Source organism: Mustela nigripes, chromosome X (assembly GCF_022355385.1).
Source record: "Mustela nigripes isolate SB6536 chromosome X, MUSNIG.SB6536, whole genome shotgun sequence".
Classification (NCBI taxonomy): domain Eukaryota; kingdom Metazoa; phylum Chordata; class Mammalia; order Carnivora; family Mustelidae; genus Mustela; species Mustela nigripes.
In genome coordinates, this window is record NC_081575.1 from 38162851 (window position 1) to 38177671 (window position 14821).

General features: G+C 38.2%; 1 protein-coding gene across 7 annotated transcripts in view; it reads left to right on the top strand.

Annotated features, from left to right (window-relative positions):
* The window catches only part of ACSL4 (acyl-CoA synthetase long chain family member 4), an 86716-nt gene that overhangs the window by 12624 nt on the left and 59271 nt on the right, over positions 1–14821 (top strand). For 3 of the 7 annotated variants that reach the window (XM_059386100.1, XM_059386103.1, XM_059386106.1), the window contains exon 2: positions 12947–13021. The exons of the other annotated variants lie outside the window; for them this stretch is intronic. The gene's annotated coding sequence lies outside the window, so the exon portion shown is untranslated. The remainder of the gene's footprint in view (positions 1–12946; positions 13022–14821) is intronic. 7 annotated transcript variants of the gene reach the window in all.

The following is a 14821-nucleotide window of genomic DNA, read 5'->3' on the forward strand; positions in this document are numbered from 1 at the left end:
AATTTGGGTTGAAGGAACTGTTTTTCAACCTAGAGTTGATTTCTCTAACTTTGCACCTTTCCTAGCTAATGTATCACTATGGTAATTTTCTTTGTCCATTCTCCTCTAGATGCTACAGCATTTTGTCATGAGATCATGAGAAAAAGTTTCTTTTCCATTGGGTAGAGTGACTCAGAATTTGTTTAGGATGCAAAATCCCTTCTTAGATTTGTTGCCTCTGCTGCTGACCTCTACCTCCCATGCGAGGGAAAATCAGTGATGTTTCAAAGTGTCATAGTTATTTGGGTTGCATAAAATTGTTCTGTGGGATGATTTTATAAACTTTGGGAATTTGTGTTGAGTTTGATATTTCGCCAGGTCTGGGGCCACATCCTGCTATTGCTAAACCTTTAAAAAAATTTTTTTTTCTCTCGCTTTTCCCGGCACTGCCCCATTGCCACTGAAAGATCAGGATGTTGCCTGGGCTTGGCACCAGGCGCTGAACCTCAGGGCCTTCCTCTTCTACTCACTGGTGGGGCAGCCCTGGAAACTCTAAGATGGAGCTGTTGGAAGTGTTTTGATAATACCTTTTCTTATTCTTTAAAAATCTGACCGGTAAGCTGCTGTGACATAATCATCAGACCTGAAGATGTTTAGTAACAGAGAACTTTGGCTTTCAGACCTTCCTCTGGGTTGACCTTGGTTTTGCTTTTGAGGAAGAGTAAGCAACAGATTGGCTCATACTCCTATAAAAACAGAGCACCTTCTTAGCTTTTACTGCTCCTCACATTGGTTGCAGATGCTTCAAGGAAGACTGAATTGTACCTAGTCTAAAGACAATATATTTTAGATTAAATGTTCACAGAAGGAATTGCAAAGGGGTGTCTTCTAGGTAAATTACATTGCAGATGCAGCAGAAGTTCCCTGCTTCAGGGATACATGGGTGAGATCTGCTAGCAGGAAACAGCAATGCTATTGACATTGTAGCAGGTTTCTTAGCTGACCTTTGTATGGTACATACATTCTCTCCCTTAAATAGCAGTGTTTCATGGAGATGGGGAATAAGACTGCTCTGCTTGGGAGTTTCTAGAGCCTTGGTGCTTCTCTTTAAATCTGTTTTTGAAATTCTTTTTGTGGGTCTCATCCTATGCAAAATTGTTGTATATTGAGGCATTTTAAATACTTAAGTAACGAAACCTCCAAGTTATAAAACCTCTGCTGGATATGTTCCACAATGGAGCTAGCCTATTCCAAATTTTATGCTTGCCAGAGTAGTGGTGTAACCCAAAGACAGTGCTCTTTGTAGTAGCTGGCTAGTGGTGTGCAGGTGGAATTGATTGCGACATTTTAGTTCTGGGTTTGTGTTTTCCAGCTCTGCATCTTTCTTTCCTTTATTGTTTGTCAGAAACTCACTTTCATTCTTTGGCTTTGCAAACTTTGCCTTGCCCCAGTATCTGAAGGAGGTTTTAAAAAAAGTACGTTTTAAGCAAGCCAACTAGGACCTAAGCAGTAATAGGTATAACTGGATAATCCCAAAGGGTAGCTATTATTATTAGCTTTTTAAAATGTATATACTCACCTGGTTCGGCTTATTATAGGGTCGAGGGTTGCCTCATGGGTGACCCTCCTTTCCTATTCTGGTATGTCTGCTATCTGTGTTAGTCCACTTACAGTATTATCTATTGAATAGTAAGCCCTGTAAAGACAGCACAGTGGGTGCCCACTGAATAGTTTTTGAATAGACGCATGTGCATGCACCTGTAACTGCCCAGGATTTGGGAAACTAAGTTTTAAAAAAATATTACAAAGGAAATGGGTCATTACTGGTTGTACTTATTTTTCATTCCTTTCCTCAAATAGAAATGTGAATATGGTGGTAAGTCTTCAGTAATGATGATTATGAAACCAAAGAAAAGAGACTTTCCTGCTTCAGTGAGGCTATGCCCAATAGGGAGACATCACTGTCATATTTAGGAGAGGCCATATTGTATGACCATCTTTACGCCTCTCTGTTGTCATGCTAGAAGGCAGAAGGAAATTCTCCTGTCAAAGAAGTTTTATTTCAACGTATTCTCATTTATATGTGGGGATCCCTTAACCAAATGGATTCCTTTTTCTAATTTTTCAAGTGTGATCTTAATAAATGGCTTATTTTGAAAAATAAATGCTTCATTTTGGAATAATTTTAGACTTACAGCAAATTTGTAAAGGTAGTTCAGAGGTCCCGTACATCATTACCCAGCTCCCCCTTCATGTTTATGTAACACTAGCATACTACTCTTAACAAAACTATAAAATTTCTTTGGATTGCTAGAGTTTTTCTACTGGTCTTTATTTTTTTCCTGTACCAGGATCCAAAATTGTTATACATGTTTATTTTAGAAAACATGTGTAGATAAAAAGACAAAGTATGGGTAATCCTCCCCACTCAGAGCCAGCTACCGATAGTTTTAGTATACATGCTTCCATATTTTTTTCTATAGGGAATAGAAATCTGTTCCCTACCCCCCAAAACTATTTGGGTTTCCCTTAAAGACAAGTCACAAGATGTGTTTTATGTACTGTTTTGTAATTTGCTTTTTTTACACTTAATATAATATTTTTTTGTGTGTTTACGTCTTCCCTCATCTGACGTGTTTTCCTTCCCTTAAGACATTTTGTTGTTTCCATTTCTGAGCTTAGTTAATTCTTCATGACCTAAGGCCTAACTATGCATGTGATTTCACCCTCCCCCTGCCATAAACCCGAGAAGTATGACACCCTCTTCTCAGTAACCATGGCTCATTAAGCCTGTGAGTCCAAATACCTGTGTATTAGGTTGAACCATTTGAAATTGCTGTCTTCTGGCACGTAACAAGTTTTTTACTATATTGGCAATTTTGCATGGGTCATCCTCATCGTTTGAAAAAGCTTTCTAGATTATTCTGCTACCTTTTCCTGCCATTCTCATTCCACGAGAATCCCTGGCTTCTCACTCTGCTGAGTATCTCTGCATTTAGAATGGTGAGCTGACCCCAACATTTTGTCAGGCAAAAATGTTGACAAACTTCCCTTCCAGGTGTCGCTGATAAACAGGATCCTCAAGACCTATGCCTGTGTTGGTGACATATGCAAAGAACGTGTGTTCCAGTGAATTGTATCTGCCCATGTGTATAAGGAAAAAAGACTTCTGAACATTCAACCCAAGCTCTACGCAAGATAGCCTGTGGGCTTTCTCACCTGTATGGGCTAGCCAGGGACACTGGTGCCATCCAGTGGTACCTTGCAGAGGAGCAGCTGATGTTGCTCTCCCCCTCTCCAGCATATCAAATACTTTCATTTCCTTTCCCCTTTTTTTCATGCACTTCCGTATTCATGTTCTCCCCTTCCTTTTCTTCCCCCCACCTCTGCCAGGCACTTATGGGTTTAATTTAGCTCAGCTGATAATATTCAGGGAGATACACTAGTCATGTAATTTTGCTGTGATAATCCTTATTTAAATAAAGGCTTTGGAACATGAGACATGAAATAATAAGTAACACACCAGACTGTTATTTGCTCTGCTTATGAAGTCATGATTCCTACCCCACAAGGGCATTGAGTTTGTATCCTGTCAGAATATGACACTTGTCACGTTTAATTTTCAACTTCTCTGTTATGGGAGAGGGAAGCCCTTTTATACAGCTCAGATTGGAAGAGGCATGCATGTCCACCTCAGAGTGAAAGATTTAACTTGGAAATGACTTTTTGGTTTCCTTTCTGCTTAGTATTACTGGTTTAATTCATTCTTTGTTTGTTCCAAAGCTGTTTGGTAAGCACCTACAGTGTTCCTGCACTGTGCTGGGTTCTGGGGATTATAGTGGGAGTCAAGACAGACATGGTCTCTGCCAGTAAAGAGCTTGCCAGTCCAGCAAGGAAACAGAAACCTGAACAATTTTAAGTGCCTTGCTGTATGGGTGCCCACAGAGCAAAAAGCAGAGGCACCTGATGTAACAAGGCGAGGTCAAGGAAGGCTTTTTTGAAGTGCCATTTTAACTAAGACGTAAAGGGAGCCAGGGAAAGGGAGAAGAGAATGTTCTTGGCAGAAGAAAAAGTGTGTGCTAGACTCAGCGGTGAGAGATTAAGCTTGGTGCTTTTGAGAAACTAAAAGAAGTTTATAATGGCTAGAGCCCTGAGATCAGCTCGATTTAAGCCTCACAAAAGTCCTCTCAACAGGGAGTAATAATATTCTCTCCATTTTAGAGCTGTGGCAAATGAAGTAAAGAGGTTAAATAGCCTGCTGGAGGTCACCCAGTGCTAGTAAGGGGCACAGCCAAGAGCTGGACCAAGGCCATCTGGCTCCAGTGTTTTGGCTCCTAACTTCTGTGGTAGACGGTCTCTCAGCAGGGCACTGGGTTAGACTGGAGCTTCATTGTCTGGTTCTTTAGCCTTTTATGAACCATAGGACCTTATCCTGTTAAATCTGTGGTCTTTTCTTAGGATTGGCCAAATTAAATACAGTTTTTCTTAGTAAACAATGTTAGGCTGTACTAGACGCAGACTATTCCAAGAGCTAGAGTTTATAAATATGTGAAAAATTCCTTAAGCTTATATCATCTGGGGTAGCCCAGAAACACTCTGGTTTGCTCTGGTATTTTGTCATTGATTGGACATCAGATACTTCATTTGATATGCAACTCTAAGGTTGCTAACCCGTATTTTCCAGAAAATCATAGATGGGAAGTTTCAGTTAGTGGGGTTTTTTTGTTTTTTGTTTTTTTGTAATAAAGGTAATTAACACGTATTTCCTGCAAGGCTGGAATTTTTGCCTGATTGCTAAAGTTAATTTGGCAATATCTTGCTCTCTGACCTTTCAGTTAGTTAAAGGGTAAACACAACTTTTTAAAAAATAGATTTATTTATTTATTTAGAGAGCACATGTGCATGTAAGCAGGGGGAGGGGCAGAGGAAGAGGAAGAAGAGAATCTCGAGACTCCACACTGAGCATGGAACCTGGCGCTGGGCTGTCTCATGACCCTGGGATCATGCCCTGAGCTGAAATCAAGAGTTGGTCACTTAACCAACTGAGCCACCTAGGTACACTGGGTAAATACAACTTCTTAAATAGGATGACAGTCTTTAAAAGTTGTATAAATTGAGAACTTATAAATGGAGATATTTTCTTATAGTGGATTTGATTTATCTTTTTATGTACTTACAAATACATGTATGTATTTTGTAAATTGAGGAATTGACTTCAGTTTGAATTTATCAATTGAGGTTTTTTTTAAGGTTTTATTTCTTTTAGAGAGAGAGAGAGTTGCTCCAGTAAGGGAAGGGGTAGAAGGAAAGAATCTTTAAGCAGACTCCCTGCTGAGCACGGAGCCCAACCCTGGGCTCCATGTCACTACCCATGAGATCACGATAGGAACCAAAACCAAGAGTCGGATGCTTAACCTACTGAGCCACCCAAACGCCCCTCAATTAAGGTTTTAATCTAGATTTTAGAAGTTGGATTATAAAGATTCAGTTGTATGTAAACTAAGGTTGTCATAATTTTGCATTGTTGAAACAGTTGGAATGAAGAATTGTGTTTGTGTATATGTTTGTATGTTTAATAGCACGAGGCTTGTACTTTCATTTATTTGCCCATTTGCATATGACAGTGGATTCAATCAAGAGTTAGTATTTCTGTGTAGAGTGAATGTTGGCTTTGCTGATGTAGTCATACATTCTTGCCTTGTACCTTTGTGGGACAGAGTTAGGGTTATCACTAGAGTCATCCTGAAGGAGGTTTCAGCAAAAAAAAGGGTGGGGACTCTGACAATAATTACACTGGACCAACAGGGGACAGACTTTGGCAAACTGGCAAGTGTGATCACCATCATTTTAACCAGTTCATAGGGGATCAAATTTGTGAGATTAGCTTCAGACTCGCTGGCTCAACCCAGTTAAATTAACCACAGATGGACTTTCCTTGACTTTGGAGTAAAACATTAATTTTCAAATAGATGTATTATTGTATGTTGCGGTGGAATTGTATATATATCAATCAGCTGTGTTCTTTGGATAATTTTTAGTGTCGTGAACTCTGTGCTGCTGGGCACTGTCGAGGTTATTACAGGACATGCTCATAGCTGTCTGGGGCCTTACAGGAAGTAAGATTACTTAATGATACTTCACTGTTACCCAAAACATTTTGAAGTGAAAACTTTGAGGGAAAGAAATGATTCAGCCTTTCCTGCCTACTCCATTTTGAAGCTAGTACACATTTGTAATGTGATATCACAGTGGATTGGAATGTCTGAAGCTAGACAGTCTTGGGTAAGATGATATACTTCCAAGTTCAGAGTAGTTGGTCCCAGAGTTGAGATCGTAAACAAGTGGATATTGATGGAAAATTAACTTCTGAAATGCCCTCCCTTCAAAATCCTTCTTACCACTAAAGTGGAGGACAAAGAAATGATACACATCAGGTACCTTTTGCTTGTGATACTTTTTCTGAGGGAAGGCCTTTATTACTCCTAGGGTACTGATTCTGGTCAGATGAAAAATCTTTTCCTTGTGAGGCAGAAGAGTTGGCAAGTATGAGGTGCCTATTAAATCTTATGCAGATATCATCTGACATTTGAGTTCCTGTTTGTTGTAATAGAATAAATGAGTGGAACTCTGGGCCTTCAAGAAATTATTTGTATTTCAATTTGTGTGGAGCACCTCACGATTGTCTGGCTTTTTGATATCCTCTATTCACTTGGCAGTAGTAGTTAATTTTTCTTAGTCGTGTTTTGGCATAGGGGACCACAAGGACAGTTAACTTTAGGAAAACTTTAACGTAGTTATAGCAAGAAAAAAGAAACTTTATTTTATTTTGTGTCATAGATTTTAAAAAATATTTTATTTATTAATTTGTCAGAGAGAGGGAGAGAGAGAGTAGAAGCAGAGGGAGTAGCAGAGGGAGAGAGAGAAGCAGACTCCCTGCTGAGCAGGGAGCCCGACTTGGGGCTTGATCCCAGGAGTGACCTGAGCCGAAGGCAGATGCTTTGCCCACTGAGCCACCCACGTGCCCCGCTTCACAGATTATATTGCATGAGTAAACAAAGTTTCTTTTACTTTGAGACTAGTTTAGAAACAAAACTGTTGGGCGCCTGGGTAGCTCAGTGGGTTAAACCTCTGTCTTCAGCTCAGGTCATTATCCCAGCGTCCCACATTGGGCTTTCTGCTCAGCAGGGAGCCTCCTCCCCTGCCCCCACCCACACACACACTCTGCCTGCCTCTCTGCCTACTTGTGACCTCTCTCTGTCAAATAAATAAAATCTTAAAAAAAAGAAAAGAAACAAGTGTCTAATCTTTCTGTAGTGCAGTTGAAGTTCCCTTTTGGCTCCTTTTACAGCGTCCCTCTGTCACTTGAGTAGTGTCAAGTGCCCTAGGGGCTGTATTCATTGTCACCTACCAACATACACAAACACTAGAATGAACTGAAAGACTGATGCTCTATTTCCAACTGATTTATTAAATGATGAAACTAATATGTTCACTGCAGGAGTTTCAGGAAGTGTAGGAAAACTGTAAGGATAAAATTAAAAATCCCTGATAATTCTCCAACCTAGGGGTTAACGTTTTAACTTGTAGCCTGCCTATATCTGAGGAAGTTGCTATTGTTCTTTAAGTCACCTCTCAAGCCAATTAAGCTGTGCATATCTTGAACATTTTCCTGTATCCTTGAATATTCTTCGGCAGTGCTGCGTTTGATTGTGTAGCATGTGATCGTATGGATGCATCCTTATTTCACCAACCTCCATTTGGGCACGTGAAATTTGTTCTAGGTTTTCTGTTCTCTTTATAGCAGTGATGACTCTTACCTGTGTGTGTGTGTGTCTGTGTGTGTGTGTGTGTGTGTGTGTATCTCTGATTAGTTCCTTAGGATATTCCTAGAAGTAGAAAATGAAATTATTAGGTGGGGAGTTATGATAGAAGAACTCTTGATGCATATCATCAAATTGCTTCCTATGAGGCTTGTACCAGTTTACACTTCTGTCAACAGTATATAAAGTGCCTTTTTGTGTATATTTGGCAGCACTGAGAGATTTCTTGATTCCTAATTGGCACTCCTTTTGATGGAACTTCCACGCATTGCTGTTCTAGTAAAAAAAAAAAAAATTATTCCTGGTAACTGAAGGTGGGAATGTAATATTAACAGCAGTACTGCAAGGAACTGGTAGCCCAGGATACTTCAACAACCATCAAAGCAGGCCATGTGTTAGCTTCAAGAGTCTGTGCTTCTAAAAATACATTTTTTCTCTCTCAAGCAGTTTATCAATCACAACTTGAGGGGTAAGTTCAAGTTTTTTTCTCCTGAAATTATTGCTCCATGAGTGCTTATCATTTCTTAGACCTTTCTGGGCATTTATTAAGAACCATGCTTTTGTTGTCTTTAAAAACAAAATGTAACCTTTGGCAAAAATCACGTGGAGTTTGGGAAGTTTTGGTCATCACACAGGAGTACTTTCTTAAAGCAACAAGCATTCCAAGTATTGTTCAGATCCTTAGTATTTAAATAGAAACCTTATAAATTCAGAACCATCCATGTATCAATACATTTCTTGAGTAAATTTGGAAGAAAGGGATTTAGTAAGTCCGGTGTTTTGATATGATGTAATCTATTTGGCCAAAATGTTTAAAAATCGGTGTCATGAAATTGTTGGTCCCAAGTCAGGAATCACCAGTGTGACAGTAATTTTCATCTATTAAAACTGTCTTCCTCCCAGTGATTGTTTCATAATGGCAAAGCTATACCTTAGGCAGACCTTACAAGTAGGATTTATTGATGTTTGTGACTAAGAAAATTCTTATTTAAATGTGATGGTACATCAAGAATTTTTAAAGAGAATTTCCCCTCTTGATGCTGTTGTTAATTTAATCCTACGAAACAGAAGGGATAGGGACAGTGCACTTGTTTTTTGCTGTTTTCTAATATTCTATTTTTTAAAAATTATTTATTTTTTTTAGTAATCTCTACACCCAGTGTGGAGCTTGAACTCATGACCCTGAGATCAAGAGTCACACGTTCCTCCCACCAAGTCAGCCAGGCACCCCTGTTTTCTGGTATTTTTATATTCATCTTAAGAGTAAAACTAATCAATACTGATTACAAAGAAATTCTTAATTCCTTTTTTAAATTTAATTCTATCATTTTTTCAGTGTTCCAAGATTGTTTATGCATCACTCCCAGTGCTCCATGCAATATGTGCCCTCCTTAATACTTCCCACTACCAGGCTCACCCAACTGCGCCCCCCCAAAACCCTCAGTTTGTTTCTCATAAAGAAGCAGATAAGATGTTTTCCTAATGTTCTAGAAAGTAGATCCTATTTTAGTTTCTGTAGTCCTTGGGAGGGGAGAGAGGGAGAAGAGTTTCTTTTCGGAGACTAGTTCACTACTCCCATCTTAGAGCCCATTTTAGCTCTCTGAAAGTGTACAAGTTTCATATATGTCTAGTTTATTTTCCTGTCCCAGGTGAAGCATAGTACTTAATTGTAGGTTAGGTACTTGTTATTTTTATATACACAATTTACATATGTATGTGTGTATAATATGTATTAATGTATATTTTACCATACTAATGGTAAAACTAAATGTGTGTAGGGATATGTGTGTGTGTGTGTGTATGTAAAGATACTAATGATAAGGGAAGCATTTATATAATAAAATGGGTGGTAACCTAATACTAAAGTTGGGAGTATTTCTGTTGGAATTGCAACTAGACTCTGTCTTCAAGCTTGGGTATAGCATAGCATACATAAACATTGCTTCAAAACTGAGAAAGCAAAACAAAGAAACTACCCCCAGAATACTGCAGATTTAACTATGTGAGGAAATATTCATTGTTGTCATGGATATGCAAGTGATACATTCTTCCAGTAGTGACAAGAATAATCTTTGAGTGGGTGCTAAGGGCTCAGTTGGTTGAGCAACTGCTTTCAGCTCAGGTCCTGATCTTAGAGTTCGGGGATCGAGTTCTGCATCGGGCTCCCTGCTCGGTGGGGAGTCTGCTTCTCCCTCTGACCTCTCTCCTCTCATATGCTCTCTCTCTCAAATAAATACAATCTTTTTAAAAAAATACTTAAAAAAGAATAATCTTTGAGTTATGAGTAGAACAAAGGACTTTCTGTTTGGCTAACATTGATTATCATCATTCTAAAATATAATCATAATTTTTTGGTGTAAATGTTTTCCCCTGATATCTGCCAAAGATGATAATGTAAACAGAAAGTCTAGTTTAAAAATAGTATATTTTTATATACTATTAATATATATAATATATATCACATGTCATATTATATATTTTTTCTATACCATTAATATATGTATTAACAGTATATATTTTTATATACTAAAAATAGTACAGAATTGTCAAACTACTATGTTGCACACCTGAAACTCATATAATACTTTGTCAACTATGGTTCAATTTATTTTTCAATAAATTAAAAAACAGTCACAAATAAAATGAAGGCTGATGTTAATTGTGAAGGAAAAAATAAAGACTTCAACCAGCTGAATTCTCTGACAAGTGTTAGATTATTTCTCTTATCCATTCCAACAAATATTTGATGCTGTTTCCAAGCCCATGTGGGGAACAGAGATAATAGGATGCAGTCCTTTTCCCAAATGAGCTTACTGTTTAGATAAGTGATTAAGATAAATTTATAAATAGTACAACTAACTTCTGAAATGCCCTCCCTTCAAAATCCTTCTTGTCACCTGAGTGGAAGGCAAAGAGATGATGCCCATTTGGGTAATGGATTACAAGTTTCAAGCTTTTAGGGAAGAGCTATAAACGTTCAAAAGAAGACAAGACATGTTAGCTCAAGGTATCAGTGAAGATATCCCAGAAAAGGTGGCTTTTGAGCAGAATTCTGGATACAAAGAAGGGCATGCATAAAATCTTTGACACAGGAGAATTTCAGAGAATGTCAGCTTTTTTTCACCCCCAAGGTGGTAAGTGATTTCTTTTGGGTAGGATATAGGTAAGGTAGATATTTTTTCTTATTCAATTAAAAGATTTATTTTATAGTAAAGTATTTAATGTTGCTGATAGGAGTATAAATAAGTGCAGCCTTTCTGGAAAGTAATTTTATAGGTATATATCAAGAGTTTTCCTTTCCCACACTCCCCACCATCACCCAGTCTATCTTTGACTTGGTAATCACACTTCTAGGAAATATGAGGGAGGTTTTTAAATCTTGAGGAGGGAAGATAACCCAGAAGCCACAAAGGAGACTACTGGTACATGTTATTACTTAACACATAAAAACCAATGTTTGGCCCAAAGCACCCAAAATAAGAGAAAATCTATACCAGGAACAGTATCTGTAATATATCAGAAAAAGGGTCTATTTCCTTAATATACAAAGGGCTCTTATGAATCACCAAGAAAATATGAATAACAAAGTGAAAAAATGGGCAGAGTTACTGGATTCATATTCATTCATATAATAAATTTAGATACGTGGGGCACCTGGGTGGCTCAGTAGGTTAAGCCTCTGCCTTCAGCTCGGGTCATGATCTCAGGGTCCTGGGATCGAACCCTGAACTGGGCTCCCTGCTCAGTGGGAAGCCTGCTTCTCCCTCTCCCATCCCCCTGCTTGTAGTCCCTCTCTCGCTGTGTCTCTCTCTGTGTCAAATAAATAAAATCTTTAAAAAGGAAAAAGAAATTTAGATATAGTGGAACATTTTAATATATTCTTTGAAAAATATAAAAAAAAGTGTTTTTGGTACCTGTTGAATAGAATTCACTTCATGGTTGGAGGGGATATGGAGATATGGGCATATATTTTTAAAAGATTTGTTTATTTGAGAGAGAGAGCACACACAAGTGCATGGGGATGGGGGTAAGAGGGAGAGGAAGCAAAATAATCCTCAAGCCTGCTCACGAGGACCCTGAGATCATGACCTGAGTTGAAATCACTCAACAGACTGAGCCACCCAGGTGCCCTGAGATGGGCATGTTAATTTTGGTGGGAATGTGAAATGGTATCTTCTCTTTTAGAGGTCATTAAAATTTGGGGGGGATGGGAATAAACTTTAGACTTTTACAAAAGAGTTGCAAGGATAGTACATCATATTCATGGGCTCTTCACCTAACACCTTGTGTTACTATTTTATATAATTATAGTATAATTAATTAAAACTAAGAAATTAATATTGATATAATACTATTAACTAAACTACAGACTTTACTCAGATTTTTAAAAATTTTTTTAAAAGATTTTATTTATTTGACAGACAGAGATCACAAGTAGTAGACAGAGAGGCAGGCAGAGAGAGAGGGGAAAGCAGGCTCACCGCCGAGCAGAGAGCCTGATGTGGGGCTCAGTCCCAGGACCCTGAGATCATGACCTGAGCTGAAGGCAGCGGCTTAACCCACTGAGCCACCCAGGTGCCCCAAGTCTTTATTCAGATTTAATCAGTGTTTCTACTAACATCTTTTTTCTGTTCCAGGATCTAATCTAGGCTCTCACATTACATTTAGTTATTATGTCTCCTTAGTCTCTTCCCTTTTTTTTAAGTTTTTATTTTAATTGCAGCTAACATACAGTGTTATATTAGCTCCAGGTGTACAATATAATAATTTCACACTTCCTTTATCACATGGTGCTCATCATAAGCGTCCTCCTTAATCCCCGTCACATGTTTCACCCAGCGCCCCACCCACCTCCCCTCTGGTAACCATCAGTTTGTTCTCTGGAGTTAGAAGTCTGTTTCTTGGTTGATCTTTCTGTTTCTCTTTTTCCCCCCTTTGCTTGTTTTGTTTTTGAAACTCCACATATGTGTGAAATCAGTATTTGTCTTTGACTGATTTCCTGTAACTTAAGACTCTCTACCCCTCCTTAGTCTCTTCCATGGCAACTCCTCAGTGTTTATCTTTCGTGACCTTAACAGCTTTTAAGAATATTCAGGACTTTGTTGAATGCCCCTAATTTGGGTTTACCTGATGTTCTTTCTTGGTAGCTCAAGATGATGTAATTTGGGCAAGAACACCATAGGAAAGCTGTGTTGTGTTCTTCTCAGTGTGTCCTGTCGGAGGTATGTGATGTTCATGTGCCCTGTACTTGGTGATGGTAATCTTGATCACCTTGATCTCAATTGTGTTTCTCCACAGTAAAGTTACCATTTTTTCCTTTGTAGTTAATAGGTATTATAAATACTTTATTATATTGTATTAATATATATTTGGAGGTGGTATTTTGAGACCATGTATATATCCAGTTTCAACTTTAAACTTCCACTCACCAGTGTTAGCATCCATCAGTGGATTTTGTGTGCAGCCAATTATTACTGTAGTGCTTTTTAAAAATATTTTGTTTACTTGAGAAAGAGAGAGCATGAGCATGGGGAGGGGCAGAGGGAGAAACAGACTCCCTGCTGAGCAGGGAACCTGATGTGGGACTTGATCCCAGGACCCTGGGATCATGACCTGAGCTGGAGGCAGACGCTTAACTGACTGAGCCACCCAGGACTTTACTGTAGTGTTTGATTGGAGATTTTCTATTTCTATTTCTATTTCCTTTATTCCTTCCACATTTATTAATTAGAACTTATATAAGGAGGTTTTGTCCCTTCTCCCTCCTATACTTATTTATTTGGTCCATCATTTATTTTATTTATGTGGACTCATGGATGTTTACTTTATTTTTTTGGATATAATCTAATACTATCATTTATATTGTTCACATTGTTCTGATTTGACCACTGAGAACTCTTTTGGGTTGGCCCCTGTGTCCTTTTGGCACATCCCCATCTTTTTTTTTTAAGCACTTCCTTACTTTCTGGCACCAGAAGATACCAGGTTCAGCTTGCATTTTTCCTGCCTTGGCTCTGGAATCAACTACTTCTCTAAAGGGCCCTGGTTCCTTTTACTGGAGAATGGTAATTGGAAACCCAAGATCTGGGTACTAGGTATGATTGCTGCTACTGAGTATCTTTGCTTCTAGATCTGGAGGGCAATTTTAAAAGACTAGAACCTAAAATGGTCACATACCCTTTTGACCCAGAAATTCAACTAGAAATATATCCTATAGACACAATGGCATAAATATATCATTAAGGATATTCTTTGCTGGAATACCATATACCTGTTTAAGAGTATTTTTTAAAGATTTTATTTATTTATTTAAGAGAGAGCATCAGCAGAGGGGAGGGGCAGAGGGAGAAGCTGACTACCCACTGAGCAGAGATCCCAATGCCAGGCTCAGTCCCAGGATCCCCGGATTATGACCTGAGCCAAAGGCAGATGTTTATCTGCTTAATCCAGTGATCTACCCAGCCATCTCTAACTGTTTAGAAGTAGGTAGATCTATGTATTCTGGCATGGAAAGCCACGTAAGAGAGTCATATTTTTAGAAAAGAAAGTTGCAAACCTGTGTAGATAGTATTCACTTTTTGCTTAAAAATTGTACGTGTGTGTGTGTGTGCGCACCTCTGTGCACACATGTTTATTAGACTATGTTTACAAAAACATCCCCAGGAGTACCCACCATACTACTGAAAGCTGTTATTTCTGGAGAATTGAATATAAAAGATACTTTCACTTTGTATTTTATATTTTGTAATGTTTGTTTTTTTTAAAAAACACATTATTGAGATATCATGAATATTTAAAAAAAACATTTTGTTTTAGGTTATCTAACTTTTCCATGAACCAGCATTCTAGTCTATGACAGCCTAGAATCATCTCCATATTTTTTACACTATTACATGATAGTTTGGGGTAGTTTTATTATTTAGGTTATAATATTTGTTTTATACATTTTAATTTTTATGAACCAAGTGACCTATAAGCCTATGAAACATTTAAGACTCTTGAACTGCCAATACTTTATATAT